We start from the raw sequence: 15,300 nt of genomic DNA on the forward strand, positions 1-15,300 counted from the left end.
TGGAGCTCAGCCACAGTGATCTTTGGGTTCTTCTTTACCTCTCTCACCAAGGCTCTTCTCCCCCGATAGCTCAGTTTGCAAGGACGGCCAGCTCTAGGAAGGGTTCTGGTCATCCCAAACATCTTCCATTTAAGGATTATGGAGGCCACTGTGCTCTTAGGAACCTTAAGTGCAGCAGAAATGTTTTTGTAACCCTGGCCAGATCTGTGCCTTGCCACAATTCTGTCTCTGAGCTCTTCAGGCAGTTCCTTTGACCTCATGATTCTCATTTGCTCTCACATGCACTGTGAGCTGTAAGGTCTTATATAGACAGGTGTGTGGCTTTCTTAATCATGTCCAATCAGTATAATCAAACACAGCTGGACTCAAATGAAGGTGTAGAACCATCTCAAGGATGATCAAAAGAAATGGACAGCACCTGAGTTAAATATATGAGTGTCACAGCAAAGGGTCTGAATACTTAGGACCATGTGATATTTCAGTTTTTCTTTTTTAATAAATCTGCAAAAATGTCAACAATTCTTTGTTTTTCTGTCAATATGGGGTGCTGTGTGTACATTAATGAGGGAAAAAATGAACTTAAATGATTTTAGCAAATATAACAAAGAGTGAAAAATGGGTACTTTCCATACCCACTGTGTGTATTATATATATATATATATATATATATATATATATATATATATATATATATATATATATATATATATATATATACTTAAATACATTAATCTGGTACTATATAAATGAATATACTTGACAATATTCAGCTACTTAACATTATAGGGTGTCAAGTTGGTACACAAGAGACAACTTTCATTCCATTTGTGGAATCTAGAGCATGTTCAGTGGGAGAGAGGTGAGTGTAGGTGTTCATGTGGTGGAATAACCACCCTTATCTATTTTTTCTGCTCTGAGTTTGTTTGTACGTGCAAATCCAGGCTATTTTAAAAGTTTACATAAAGTATGAAGTACTTCATAAGTAAGGGGAGCAGCAAACCCAATTCTTTTTCATGCATTAGCATATATATTTTGTGCCCTAACTGTGTTAAGGTATTTTTACAGCATCATTTGCTACCAGTCTCTACTCAGTTGCCTCTCATTAAAAATTGAATCTAAGCAGGGCACTGTTTTGGGTACTTCTGAGATTGGGCACGGAATCTATGCCAGCTCTAACCAGCATAAACCAGCCTGGACCAACACAGAATTCATGGTGGTTTATGCTGGATTTTTCAGCAGGTGCATTCAGTATTCAGGCAGTGTAGAGCCCGAGGCGGAACACAAGGAGAGAGACAACAGAAGGTAAACAGAGCTGCTGTAAGCAACTTCAGCCAGGGCAGAAAATGAACCTGTGCTCCCCTTTTCCTGGGATTAATTGAATTCTTGCTGCCATTAATGTGACTGGGAGAGCTGAGTGACAGCTAGGGAAGCGCTGGAGAGTTCTGGACTCTTCCTGTCTGTTGCACAGACTGCAACAATATCTCTCTTTGATGTGCACTTCTTAGTGAGGAAGTGCTGTAGTCGACTTTGAAGGATGTTACTTTAAATAGTGCCTTAAAGGCTGCTAGACACTATTATCCTTCCAAAAACAGAAAACCGCAAGATAGAATGTATAGGAAAGAAAAATCACACCTGAGATTGTCTGAATTGTTTCTTCTAGACAGCGTTGGAGATCAAATTGAGATGTTTATCCTGAGAAAAGACACCAGTAATCTCATATGCTCCTTTTCAGGGTTATTATCGTTAACTAAAACCAAACCATACTAAATGCAAATACCTGAAATAAACATTACAGGGTTCGTTTTACCTCAAAAATGAAAATTATCCCATAATTTACTCACACTCAAGCCATACTAGGTGTACATGATTTTCTTCTTTCAGCCAAACACAATCAGAGTTATATTAAAAATATCCTGGCTCTTTCAAGGTTTATAATGGGAGTGAATAGTAACTTACATTTTGACGCCCAAAAAAGCACATCCATCCATCATAAAAGTAATCCATACGACTCCAGGGGTTAATAAAGGCCTTCTGAAATGAAACAATGCATTTTTGAAAGAAAAATATCCATATTTATAACTTTATAAACTGTAATCACTAGCTTCTGGTAACAGCCATCCACGCATTCACAAGAGAGTTGAGTTTCGACAGAAGAGTGACCTCTGACCCGACATAGGTTGTATGACAAAGGTGTAGCGTAAACTCAGGTGAGAAGTGACGAACATGGAAGCAAAGAGGATAGAGCAAAACAAAATGGCGGTCACGAAATAGAAGTCTAAAACAAGAAGTTTTAAAGAAAAATGTCAGACGATTTCAAAGAGAAGAGGATCTACGTCATACGTCGAGTCAGAGATCACCCTTCCACCGGAAATCCACTCTCTCATGAACAACGGGACGCCTTTTACCGGAAGCCAGTGATTACAGTTTATAAAGTTGTAAATATGGATATTTTCTTATAAAAATGCATCACTTCGCTTCAGAAGACCTTTATTTTAAACCCCTGGAGTTGTATGGACTACTTTTATGATTTATGGATGTGCTTTTTTGGGCTTCAAAATCAAAGGTACCACTGCCATTATAAAGCTTGGTAGAGTAGGATATTTTTTTAATATGACTCAGATTGTGTTAATCTGCAAGAAGAAAGTCATATACACCTAGGATGGCTTGAGGGTGAGTAAATTACTGGATAATTTTCATTTTTAGTTGAACTATCCCTTTAATTTAAACAAAATAAAATATAAATAAAATTAAATATTTCAAGGCAACATTTCTCATTGTCATTTAGTTTACACACACAAAAGAAAATTTTATCATCATTTACTCAACCTCATGCATTTTTTTATTATTATTATAATTTTTTTTTTTTTTTAAGAAATGGTGGATGGTAAATGGTGAATTAATACAGCTTGATCTATTATCAAAAAGGTCACCTTCTTCAGTTGCGAGGCTTTGCAGTAATTTCTACATATAGGCTTAGATTAGACTGTCCTTCTAAAAGTCCTTTAGAGAAGGTTTTGGTGATAACCTGCTATTCTTGTCCACCTTCATTACCTGGCTAGTATCCCGCATGGATCGGCATATCTGTTTACACAGGACGAATGCACCCGTTCTATTCCACTGGCTTAACGTGAGCCATTCCTGTGGAAACCCTCATACCAGACGAGTGAGTGCAGTTTAGTCACAGGTGTGCCAGAACTCATTACCTGACCAAGGATACTGCTTATATCCAGATAGAGCTGTTATCAGCATGCTTGCAGCCGGCAGGCTTTAGAAGACCTCTCTTTTTTCCCCAAGATGTTTCAAAGGGGGTTCCCTTCAAAGGAAGCAAAGAGAAAGTTTCAGCTTTGGGCTAGGCCCCCTCGCTGCAGGGTTAGGTCATACGCAGTGGAAACAACACAAGACGGTGTGTCAGAGACATTTTAGCATTTGTATTACCAGTCGGACCTCTTGAATCTAGTGGTGAAGCTATCTAAGGATACTTGCTCAGGTATTCAACAACATCAAGTATTCAATCACACGTCTACGATGTTTCAATTTCATACAGTTCATAAGGTGAAAGCTCCTCGGCCTTTGAGCAATCAAATATTATCTCAAAACAAAAGATACTTATGTGAGCAACAGGGGTGCTTGAGAGTCCTTTTGGGTAGTTGTCCACTTCATTCCACTGTTTCGTAGCTTTGTGAAGAATACTAACAGTACTATCAGTTTAGATTCAATGATGTAGCCAATCGCTCCCAGAAGCTTGGAGGACCCGGAAGGAGAACCAAAATAAATGAGCAGAGGACGCAAGGATGCTTTTTGTCCTCGCAACTCTGGAACAAAGCAGAGCGACATTTTGAAACTAGTTTAAACCAGTCCTATGCTATTCAACACGCTAAATGTGCTGCTTTCTTTCGAAATGGATAAGTGTATCATTCCTATTAATTTAACACAAACTACATTAACTGACATCTAAAAATTTTATTAAATGATGAGTATCACAGTTATTATTCACAGATTCCACAATTTGCTCAGATGCTCATGATGGAAGAAATGCAGCAAATAAGGCATCATAAATCTGTCTTTGAAACTATTTTTTAAAGGTGCCATAGAATCAAAAATTGAATTTACCTCGACATAGTTGAATAACAAGAGTTCAGTACATGGAAATGACATACAGTGAGTCTCAAAAACCATTGTTTCCTCCTTCTTATGTAAATCTTATTTGTTTAAAAGACCTCCGAAGAACAGGCGAATCTCAACATAACACAGACTGTTACATAACAGTCGGGATCATTAATATGTACGCCCCCAATATTTGCATATGCCAGCTCATGTTCAAGGCATTAGACAAGGGCAGCCAGTATTAACGTCTGGATCTGTGAACAGCTGAATCATCAGACTAGGTAAGCAAGCAAGAACAACAGCGAAAAATGGCAGATGGAGCAATAATAACTGACATGATCCATGACATTTTTAGTGATATTTGTAAATTGTCTTTCTAAATGTTTCGTTAGCATGTTGCTAATGTACTGTTAAATGTGGTTAAAGTTACTATCGTTTGCAATGTATTCGAGTCACAAGCTCGGGGGCGGGGAGCGCGAGCATTTAAAGGAGAAGCAGCCTGAATCGGCGCATATTTAATGATGCCCCAAAATAGGCAGTTACAAAAATTAATTAAAAAAAAAAAACAATTGAGCTGAAACTTCACAGACACATTCAGTGAACACCATATTACATACATATATTACATCTTGTGAAAAAGCATTCTAGGGCACCTTTAACAATTTGTTTCTTATTCCTGTAAAGTTCCTATATATGCAGTCTGACATGACATTATTTCTTGTACACAACTGACAGTGTACCATACAGATACTTTACAGCCATAAATCATTATCATTAGCTTTTGCTGTTCTTAAATAATATAATATAATATAATATAATATAATATAATATAATATAATATAATATAATATAATATAATATAATATAATATAATATAATATATGGGGTTCGTAGGGCTGCATTTAATTGATCAAAAATACAGTAAAGTAATGCTGTGAAATATTATTACAATTTAAAATAATAATTTTCAATTTGAATATACTTTAAAATGTAATTTATTCCTGTGATCAAAGTTGAATTACTCCAGTCTTCAGTGTCACATGATCCTTCAAAAATCATTCTAATATGCTGATTTGCTGCTCAAGAAACATTTCTTATATTCCATATTGAAAACAGTTGAAACAGTGCTTATTATTGTTGTGGAATCAGATATTTTTTTTCAGGATTCTTTAATGATTAAGAAGTTGATGAAAATTTTGACATTATTTGAAATTTTGTAATAACTTAGTTAACAATTGTTTATATTTGATTATATTAAAACCTTTAAAACGTTTTTAAAACGAGTGATTAGTTACAAAGCTTCAAGTATCACTGAGAGGTTTTATGGCATGAGTTTCAAATTTTTTGCTTGAGTTTCACATTTTTTCCTAAAGTCACTTCCAAAACTTTATTGAGACAAGTTCAGAACTTGGCCAGAAGTGAATTATTGATGCGGGCTACTGACTACAGAATAAAGAAGCATTTACTTCGTGTGGGTTTGCCTGAATTAATCATAACATGAGACTACGATGGAGGATGAATTCTCTTTCTTTACAAAACCCACCAATTTTCCAGTAAATGACAGATGTCTTCTTGCAAACCTGGACCCAGCCATTATCAACAGCATCAGTTTACCGTGCACATCAAACATTCAGCAGACTCTCTATTGTCTGTACTGCGTTCTTGCATTTTCCGCCTACAGTGTAAAACATGTGCAACATGCAATTTTGACATCAGCATTCTCAACGTCTCTGTCGACAGAAATGTTTGAAGGAACCATCGTGAGTTAATTGACCCAATGTAATGGAACTTAATGACAGACTGGATCTGCAGTGTTTAACTGCAACATTTCGAATATTTATTTAGAATTACACTATGAATCATACACTGACATATATTCAAATCTTGGGAGTCTTGAACAGGAAGTAGCGATTTGATTGTTTTCTCCCAAAGTATCATTTCTTTCCCTCTCCCTAGACATCAGGGATCCCCTACATACCCTCTATACCAGGCATAGCTATAGTTTCCATGGAGACTGTATAAGGCCTGTACATTTCATGCAGATGTGTGCAGTGGTCCAAGAGCAATAGAGCTTCATTGAGATATTAAGGTTGACATTTCTTGCCGACAAACACAATGTCAAGCCCTTTTCCCACTGGATTTATGGTGCGGTTGATGTGGTAAGTAGCGCTGACGGCAGGGTGGAGTGGGGGGCTGTATGAATACACTGCAACAGAAAGCAATGGACTGTTGCTTCATCCCCCGTGTCTGTGGGCTTGCACACTTGATCAATACTAATCCCCTCATCTGTCACAGGTCACAACCAGTTGTACATCTCTCACTGTCAGCACATGAGTGCACATGAAGTGATTCTCAGGACACTGGTTTAACAGTCCTCTGGGATGAGCTGCTACATAAACTTCTCAGTTCTTTGTGGACTCACTGTACATTTAGGGTGTTTGGAGACATGTTAATAATGAATGATTTCTGTATATTTAAATTTGTTCATCTGCCATCTTAATTTTTTTGAGCTTGTCACAATGCATTGTGGAAGCCTATGGCCCTGTCCCAAATGGCACACTTCACGTGGACTTGCAGTATTGTGTGCATGTTCATTAAAGGGATAGTTCACCCAAAATTAAACCTTCTGTCATTAATTACTCACCCTCTTGTAGTTCCAAACCTGTAAGACTTTCATTCATCTTTGGAACACCAATGAAGATCTTTTTGATAAAATCTGAGAGCTTTCTGTCCCTCCATTGACAGCTACGCAACTACCACTTTGATGCTTCAAAAATTCACATGGATAAATTCACATACCTAGACCGCTCACTAAGTTCTGGAACAAAACCAAACTGCTCTTTTGCTTATTGCTACACTCAAAAAAATAACTCTTTGAACGAACATAAAAAAATCATGGAAAGGATTTCCACATGATTAAGTTGCTTTATTTCAGCATTATGCAATTCTGTTATTCCAATTTAATGTACTTACGTTGGGTCAACTTAATTTATTAAGGTTGATTCAACTTATTTACTATGGTTGGGCACAGTCAGCCCAACTAATTTGCAATGTTTTGGAAAATAAATAAATAATTTCATATACATTGATTTTTAAAGTTAATTCTTCTTGTTTGATTTTGTGATTTATATAACTTTTGTGATGTTCTGTGTTAGAAATCTAGATGTGATACTGGATTCATCCTAAATTGCCTTAACCAAAAAAATTTGTAAAACCTACTGTGACGAGCAGGGCGGGCGAGAGCCGTGAGGGAACGGCGCGAGGCCGGTGACGCGAGTGATAATGAGCGTCACCTGCGAGGCGTGCCGGCCTTGAGTCTCTCACGGAGGAGCTCTGGGAGCATAAAAGGAGGAGTGACTACAGTGAAGGATGAGAGAGGACCAGGCCTGGACTTTATTTTATGGTTTATTATGTTTGTGTGGCCGGCAGACGTCCGCGAGGGTCTGCCGGCTTTACTTTCGTTTTGTTTGTTTATTTTATATTAAAGTTTTGTTGAATGTTCGCCGGTTCCCGCCTCCTTCTTCCCACATCTACTAACCTTGTTACATTGGTGCCGAAACCCGGGAGGAAGGAGGGACATGCTGTCGGAGAGCCCTCGCTGCTGAGGGGGATCGCGGTGCTGCGGAGTTCGGGCAGCGCGGAAGTGAAGACCGCGAAAGGCTGCCCGAGGCGGTGGTGCTGGAGCCTTGTGAAAGGTGGGACGGAGACCCGGATGCCGTGCTCCTGGGACGAGGTGGGGTGGCTGCCGTCCTGGACCTGGAGGGAGCGGAGGAGTCGCCGCCGTCTGCCGTGGGCCGGAGCCTGCTGCCGTCCGCCATGAAGGGGAGGAGCAGGGGACGGGGGACTCGCTGCCGGCTGCCCTCAGTCGGAGGAGCCATCGCCGGCCGCCAGGAGGCGGTCGAGGATCGGGCCGTCCACCGAGCGTCCAGTGCCACCGCATGGCACCGCGAAGAAGAGCCTCTTGGCAGGCTGAGGACCGAGCGGCAGTGTGTCTGGGAGCCGGACCCAGCATTTTTTTTTTTCTTTCTTTTTCCTCTCTCCCCTCTCTCGTCCTGTCGCTCCCCTTGCTTCCGTCTCCTTTCTCTCGTCTCGTCTGTCCTTACCCCCAGGTGCTGCGGCCGCCGAGACAGGCCCCGGGGGGGAGTAAAGCGCAGTCTCGGAGGTACCCCCCGGCCTGCGAGGGGCGTTGGGGGTATGTGACGAGCAGGGCGGGCGAGAGCCGTGAGGGAACGGCGCGAGGCCGGTGACGCGAGTGATAATGAGCGTCACCTGCGAGGCGTGCCAGCCTCGAGTCTCTCACGGAGGAGCTCCGGAGGCAGACCCTCGCGGACGTCTGCCGGCCACACAAACATAATAAAACATAAAATAAAGTCCAGGCCTGGTCCTCTCTCGTCCTTCACTGATGTCGCTCCTCCTTTTATGCCTCCGGAGCTCCTCCGTGAGAGACTCGAGGCCGGCACGCCTCGCAGGTGACGCTCATTATCACTCGCGTCACCGGCCTCGCGCCGTTCCCTCACGGCTCTCGCCCGCCCTGCTCGTCACACCTACATTGATCATGACTCCATTGGTGGCAATGGTTCTACAATCAACATAGGCTTACAATGCTTTAGGGAAATGCAACCCAGAGCACTACCACAGTGATTACTTTCTTATTAAAGTAATTTGAAAGTTTGTTAGCAAGTTCTCAACCCAAGCACAAGTGCAACAATTCACCACAATGGTAACCCTAAAACTATTAATTAACAGAAACGTTTAAATACCAACATAATAGTAAACATTAAAAAGTCTTTCCATTTTCTCATCTTCCTAAAAACTGCTTAAAATAACACTTTATTTCAACATTTACACTCCTAGTTCAGCCCCTTTGCAAAGCATGATGGGAAGTTTGATTGAGTCCTGGTTGGGTTTACTTGATTGAAACATGTTATTCCAATATGAAAACATCAAGTTAAGTCAAAGAGTAATCGTTTAAAGTCAGTTTAACATGAATCAATCACATTTAAACCAGAAACCTGATACAATGGTGTTGAATCAAAATAAATTGTTTAAATAAACTGAACAGCATCAAAAAATCTTTTTTTTTTTTGAGTGTACAGTCTATTCTAGAGAGCATTTGATCGGACAAAAATATCTGGTGCAACATTTTAGAGTTTACTAGCATACAGTAGATGGCCTTCAAGCTTAAAAACATGGAATAAAAGTCAATAAACACAAAATAAACTTTTTATAGGGTTTTAAAAAAACATTAAAACAAGGAATATCAGCCTAAACTACTGAATCTCAATTTGTTTTAATTTCCATTATTAGAATGGATCATGGTGATATCTTGTATGCCTCTGTTGTGGTCCCGTCAATAACCTGTTAAAGGAAATTAATTCCACTCAATCTCTTTTGAACAGTGGATAGACATGATTTGCTTACACTGAATCAATAGACAGCTCAAGGCCAGAAGCATAACTTTCTTAACTGATCACAGATCTCGCCTTCATCAATAATGGATATAAGTGGACAGCATCAAATAAGATCTCAGACTTTTGCAGGGATTCGGCCTCCAACAAAGAGTACAGGTAACAGCAGGTGGAAAAAATCTAAATCAAAACTCGGTTCCCTTGAAGCTGGTTTTAGAGGAAACCCTATTTATAATGTATGGTGTGTGTCAAAGCGATTTAAGTGTGTGTGTGTGTGTGTGTGTACTAAAACTGAAGGTTTTTGTATGGAATAGGATTAAGGCCCCAGTATACTTCAAACGAAATCGAAGAAAGAACTGACATGACGTCATTTCAAACAAAATCAGGCCAAAACGAAGTTCTTTTTGTGTTCTTTTTGGAAGTTCGAAACGGCTTGCCAAAGCGAACTTTCAGGAAAAGTTTGTACCAGCACCAAAACACCTTCGTACTACCATTGGTCAGTGACGATAACGTAACAGGAAGTGTGCGCTGAGGCTCCGCCTTCATTCGCGTGGGACGCCTCTCTGACTCATTTGATCTGTAGAGTTTGTTCAGAATGAGGCACTAACACAGTTTTTCATGTTTGATACTGTAAAGCTGCTTGATTTTAAGCAATCCATTGAATAAAGTGGTATATGAAGACGTGACGTGACTGGAGTGCTACTTTGCAGAGCTCGTGCTAACATTCCCATGCTGTTATGATCAGACGCTTTTCTTATGCTTTCTATAATAAATGCTTACTGTTTTCTCATTTTTGTTGTGTTTATTTTGTTACTGAGAAGAAAGTGCACGGCACATATTTACATATTCATCTAAACGTTGATCCTAGCAGTGTGGGCGGCATCAGATGTTCATTTACAGTATATCGCTGGCCACACATTTCGAACTTCGTTTTACCCCTAAACGAAGAACGAAAAAGAAGTTTGTTTGAAGTATACCGGAGCATTTAGGACCAACCAATAATAAAAAATAAAATCATCTCGAGATTAAAGTTGTTAAATTTTTGAGAAAAAAACTTGTTAAATTTCGAGAAAAAAGTTGTTAAATTATGAGAACAAATTCGTTAAATTATGAGAAAAATGTCATTAAATTTCGAGAAAAAAGTCGAGATAAAATGTTGAGAATAAACTCATTAAATTATGAGAAAAAAGTTGTTAAATTACGAGAACAAATTTTTTTTCTCGTAATTTAATGACTTTTTTTCTCGTAATTTAATGACTTTTTTCTCATAATTTAATGAGTTTATTCTCAACATTTTATCTCGACTTTTTTCTTGAAATTTAACAAGTTTTTTCTCGTAATTTAATGAGTTTATTCTCAACATTTTATTTTGACTTTTTTCTCGAAATTTAACAAGTTTTTTCTTGAAATTTAACAACTTTAATCTTGAGATGGTTTTATTTTTTTATTATTGCTTGGCCCTAATCCTCTTCCGTATTTTAGAAAACTTCTGGCCACAACAATTTTTTTTCTTTTTTTCCTGTGCCAGAGGTTAAACATTGCAGGTTTGCAATGGACTCTCTGCAAATAAGATGTTCATATTAAGAAATAGAGCAAAAAAAAAAAAAAAAAGAAAGAAAACGTTAAATAATTTTTTCTTATATAAAATGTTCCTGTATAAAATATAGCCTTCATGAGCACGTCCCAATATTGATTACACTGCCTGAAATAAACAGAGCTGATTTCTTTACCTGCAAAACAGATTCAGATTTGAATTACACACACACAACCTACAGTCCACATTTATATTTATTGTAATTTCCCACCATAAATTAGCTACAATAATGAATGACGCCTACTCCAACCCTGCCCTCCCCTTGTCCCCTGGCTCTCAATGCCCGCCTTTGTCCGAGAATGAGAATGAGAATGAGCTATTCTCTCTCTCACAGATGACCCCTCTTGTCTCCACAGCCGCCTGCTGAGGACGTGACTGCCCACGTGGTCTGGATGCCAACAGCTGCCTCTCAGAGCCCCTGACGGCCCCTGGCAATCCGAGAAACACATCCTCCGTTTCCACACTCTCGACCCCCCGGTCTGCGAGGATTATTGAGTCTCGGGATTACTGAAGTGTCCACTTTGGCCGCGGGAGAAAGGGCACACTATTACTTGTGAGTATCCTCAGCTGCTCCAAGCTTCAGCTCTGCCTGTGCAATTACAGTCATTATGGGCTTTTGTGCTTACTTGGTGGAAAAGAAAATGCAGGGAAGACTTTATTAGAGCAAATGAAATGCTTCATCAAACATTATTGGCCATTACTTTAATTATCGGCATAACAGAATGAAATGAATGAAAACAGATCTTTCTTGCCTTGAGTTCTTACATCTGAAATGGGATCAAGACTAAATTGAAACCAGCTATATGTGACGTGAGGAAACTGGGGCATTGGCAGAGATGTCATGCTACTGTTTTGGCCACAAAATGCCTTGAGCGGGACTCGGGCATGGTAGGGATTCGGTTAGTGTCTGTGTGAGCGGGTGCATGGGTTGTCAACCTACCGCAATAAATAATTGAAATGAATGTACGACAAGGTTGTGTGTAGTTTCAGCGTTTGCTAGGTTTGCAAGCTCCCTGAAGATTTCAAGTTTTACTGTGGGTGTGAGAATGGGCTTGATGGATTCAGGGGGAGATCACACATCATTTGATTTCAGCAATCTTACTGCTGGTGTAAAATATCTTAGGCCTGTTATTACCGGAGAGTCTCTATCTGGGTCTAGGGGCGGAATAAAACATGTTAGGTGAAAGCCGCAGATGATTTGGAACCCAGAATGAATTAATGCAATCTGAGATGAAGACCAGGGAGAGCTGGAGAGGCTGAGGATGCGCTTCCCATGATGGATTTTTCTATATGTTGAAGTGGGCTGCCTGATTTAGAAATGCACTGTAGTGATGAAACCAGCACACGCATCTGACTAGACAAAGAAATCTTGTACTACTAAGGAACACACTAAAAACATGGGTCCAGCTTTGGATGACACAAGCTGTACTTTCATGCTAGGGTCATTTTTTCTGTTAGAAGATGAGGAAAAAAAGACATTTACTTTTTTAATGGATGTTCCTTGGCATACTGTGTGCAATTCATTGATGCTCATTATTTCAAATAATAGATTTTTTTTTTTTAAATCAAAATATCAACTTGTTCTACCTATCAAATTCAACAATTTTGGCTTTTTTGGTATATTTTGTCACTCTGATGCTGCATTAAATTAACACTTGAGAATTCCATTACTTTCCCTGGGATAAACTTTAAAATGTTAATTAAACATTTTTAATTAAAAAATGTAAATTTACTAATTATTTAATTATTTACTTCTGTTTTCTGAGTGAAACGAAAGGTCAACTATATATTTATATGATAGTAGGAAGTAATTATAACTTATATATTTAAAATATAAAGACAATATAAAAAACGTAAAGATGTTTTGTATGGAAGCTCGTTTCCACCCCCAAAAAATCGAATTGTAAGTTTAGATAAAGAAAGAAATTGACATTTTCCTTGTAACACTGCCCTGACATATATAGTTGGTAAACACCTGACAAGCGAAAAGCTACAATCCTGAACTCAAAGTAAATCAGAGTACTTTACAGTCTCATTTACTAAAAGGATTGATGGATAATCAGCAGGTCTCGGATCAATCGGGGAGTCCAGCCGTCATGTATCTTCCACCGTCTACTCAGACTCTGAACACTGCTAAATGAGTGTCAGAGGAGTCTAGCAGCTTTAGATAAGGCAGCACAATGGCTGTCACAAACACACTCCAAAATACAAAGGTGCACAAACACAGTCTGAACACACCAGGAGGTTGTGGATGTGATGAATTGAATGGAAAGTCTGTCCTTTCCAGCACAGCAGTGTTTCAGTGGCACATCCTGCTCCTACAGAGAGTGCAGCTCAAGAGAGACCTGGGCTGATCAGCAGTTCTTGAAGTTAATTAACACCAGAGGTCTGGCAGCTGTTGTCCCTCCCCCTATCTTTGCACTCTATACCACCCAACCATATCTTATAGAAGTCATCACAGTTTAACATGTTTGCTAGCACATATACCAGACCTAAGCATAAAAGCAATAAACAGTAGGTATATAGTGTGTATAAAATAGGGATGTGACAGTGAGGAAATTTTCCCACCACTTAATCGACGTGTGACAACACCGGTAATACCGGTATCACCGGGGCGGGCGGGTGGGCAGGGAGTTGGAGTTTTTCCCTCTTTTTCCACATCGCTTTTAAATCGCTTACAGTGCATGTCCACTGGCGTGGCACAGAGGGAAGGTTTTCAATTAATTCCTGTGGAAGTTCAATTTCCATACGAATGAACTTAAGATGCTCTGCTCCGCGGCAGTGGACAAGAACTGAATGCCCGTGCGGCCGTGTGCATTTTACTTTTGCTTTCAAATTAGCGCCAATTCGGGTGCGCCAATTGCTTGAATGGTGAGTTCATTATTACAAAACAGTACAATGACAAACTCGCTTAAATAGGCGCTTTTACATTTCAACTTGAAACCAAATCTTCCGCCATCGTCTTGTCAGTCAAGTGAAGTGAGGTAAAAGCTGACTCCTGCTGCTGATCTGTGCAGCGACTCTTGTTCGGCTCAAGCTGAATTGTGCAGATGCGTTCAGTTTTTAATTGTAGTGTCTAAATGATTTTATTACTATTAAAAATTTAAAGCGATGGTGGGGTGGGCAAGTGATGTAAACAGTGTTACAGCTGAACACCAATAACACCGTTAACACAGACTGTCGCAGCAAGCCTAGCATAAAATATCTGCCATAGATACAAACTAGCAGATGCATATGTACAGAAATGACTTTGAAATTGCATGGCTAATTAGGGTCAGCCTATGTAACAATCTATAATTACATTAAAACATAATAAAACCAACATGTTCTCCAACCAATACGACCATATAGGTCGTTTGTCACTTTCCTGAAATACGACCCATAGGAGCGTTTACTAAAGTGGTGCCCCTATCAACAACAGGATACTTTCATTTTAATGCATTGTTCCCTTTTATCTGCGTCATATTTCAGGTTTCGCGTAGCTCACTTGGCAGAGCATTGCAATAACAATATGCAATCATGAGATCATGCGATCGTGGGTTCGATCCCAGGGAACACGTGCTCATAAAGAGTATATGCACTATAAATCACTAAGGTTAGGTTTAGGGATGGGGTGGGTGTAGTCGTTAATAAAAAAAAAAAAAAAAAAGTTTTGCTAAATAGAAATAGAAATGGTGTAAAAAGTCTACACATTGCATTTAAATGAACACACATTTTGACTGGTAATGGCAGTCTTACATAATTTCATGACAACAGACGTAACACGACACTGTCATTATTTTTACGCCAACTAGAGGGCGCATGACTTTAAAACGTAAATATAGGTCGTAATAACGTGCTTGAGGACAGTCTCAATAAAACTGCTTTCTTAGCTTTTTAGATGTAAAGACAATCAATTAACCTTCTTAAGTATTTAAAAATGAGTTATGATACAGTAGTTACAAAAGACAATAAAAGTTCCTTATGATTGTCATTACAAGTCTATTAGAAACTGGCTGAGATCAAACAAACAATACAAATAAGTAATGTTATAATTTATGCAGACAGACAGACAATGGATAGACAGACAGACAGACAGACAGACAGACAGACAGAGAGATAGACAGAAAGACTGATTGATAATCACAGTCAAACTGTGATGGAATATAATATACAATTAATAACTGACAGTAAGTTAAAACTGTATAAAATAGA

The 15,300-nt window shown here is 39.2% G+C and overlaps 1 protein-coding gene across 4 annotated transcripts in view; it reads left to right on the forward strand.

The window, feature by feature from the left end:
- Nucleotides 1–15,300, forward strand: part of b3gat1a (beta-1,3-glucuronyltransferase 1 (glucuronosyltransferase P) a) — a 101,351-nt gene that overhangs the window by 39,106 nt on the left and 46,945 nt on the right. For 3 of the 4 annotated variants that reach the window (XM_067389434.1, XM_067389436.1, XM_067389437.1), the window contains exon 2: nucleotides 11,463–11,659. The gene's annotated coding sequence lies outside the window, so the exon portion shown is untranslated. Of the gene's footprint in view, nucleotides 1–11,457; nucleotides 11,660–15,300 lie in introns of those variants that run through there. The other variant, XM_067389435.1, reaches the window with a different exon arrangement.

This window comes from Chanodichthys erythropterus, chromosome 7 (genome assembly GCF_024489055.1).
Source record: "Chanodichthys erythropterus isolate Z2021 chromosome 7, ASM2448905v1, whole genome shotgun sequence".
Lineage (NCBI taxonomy): Eukaryota > Metazoa > Chordata > Actinopteri > Cypriniformes > Xenocyprididae > Chanodichthys > Chanodichthys erythropterus.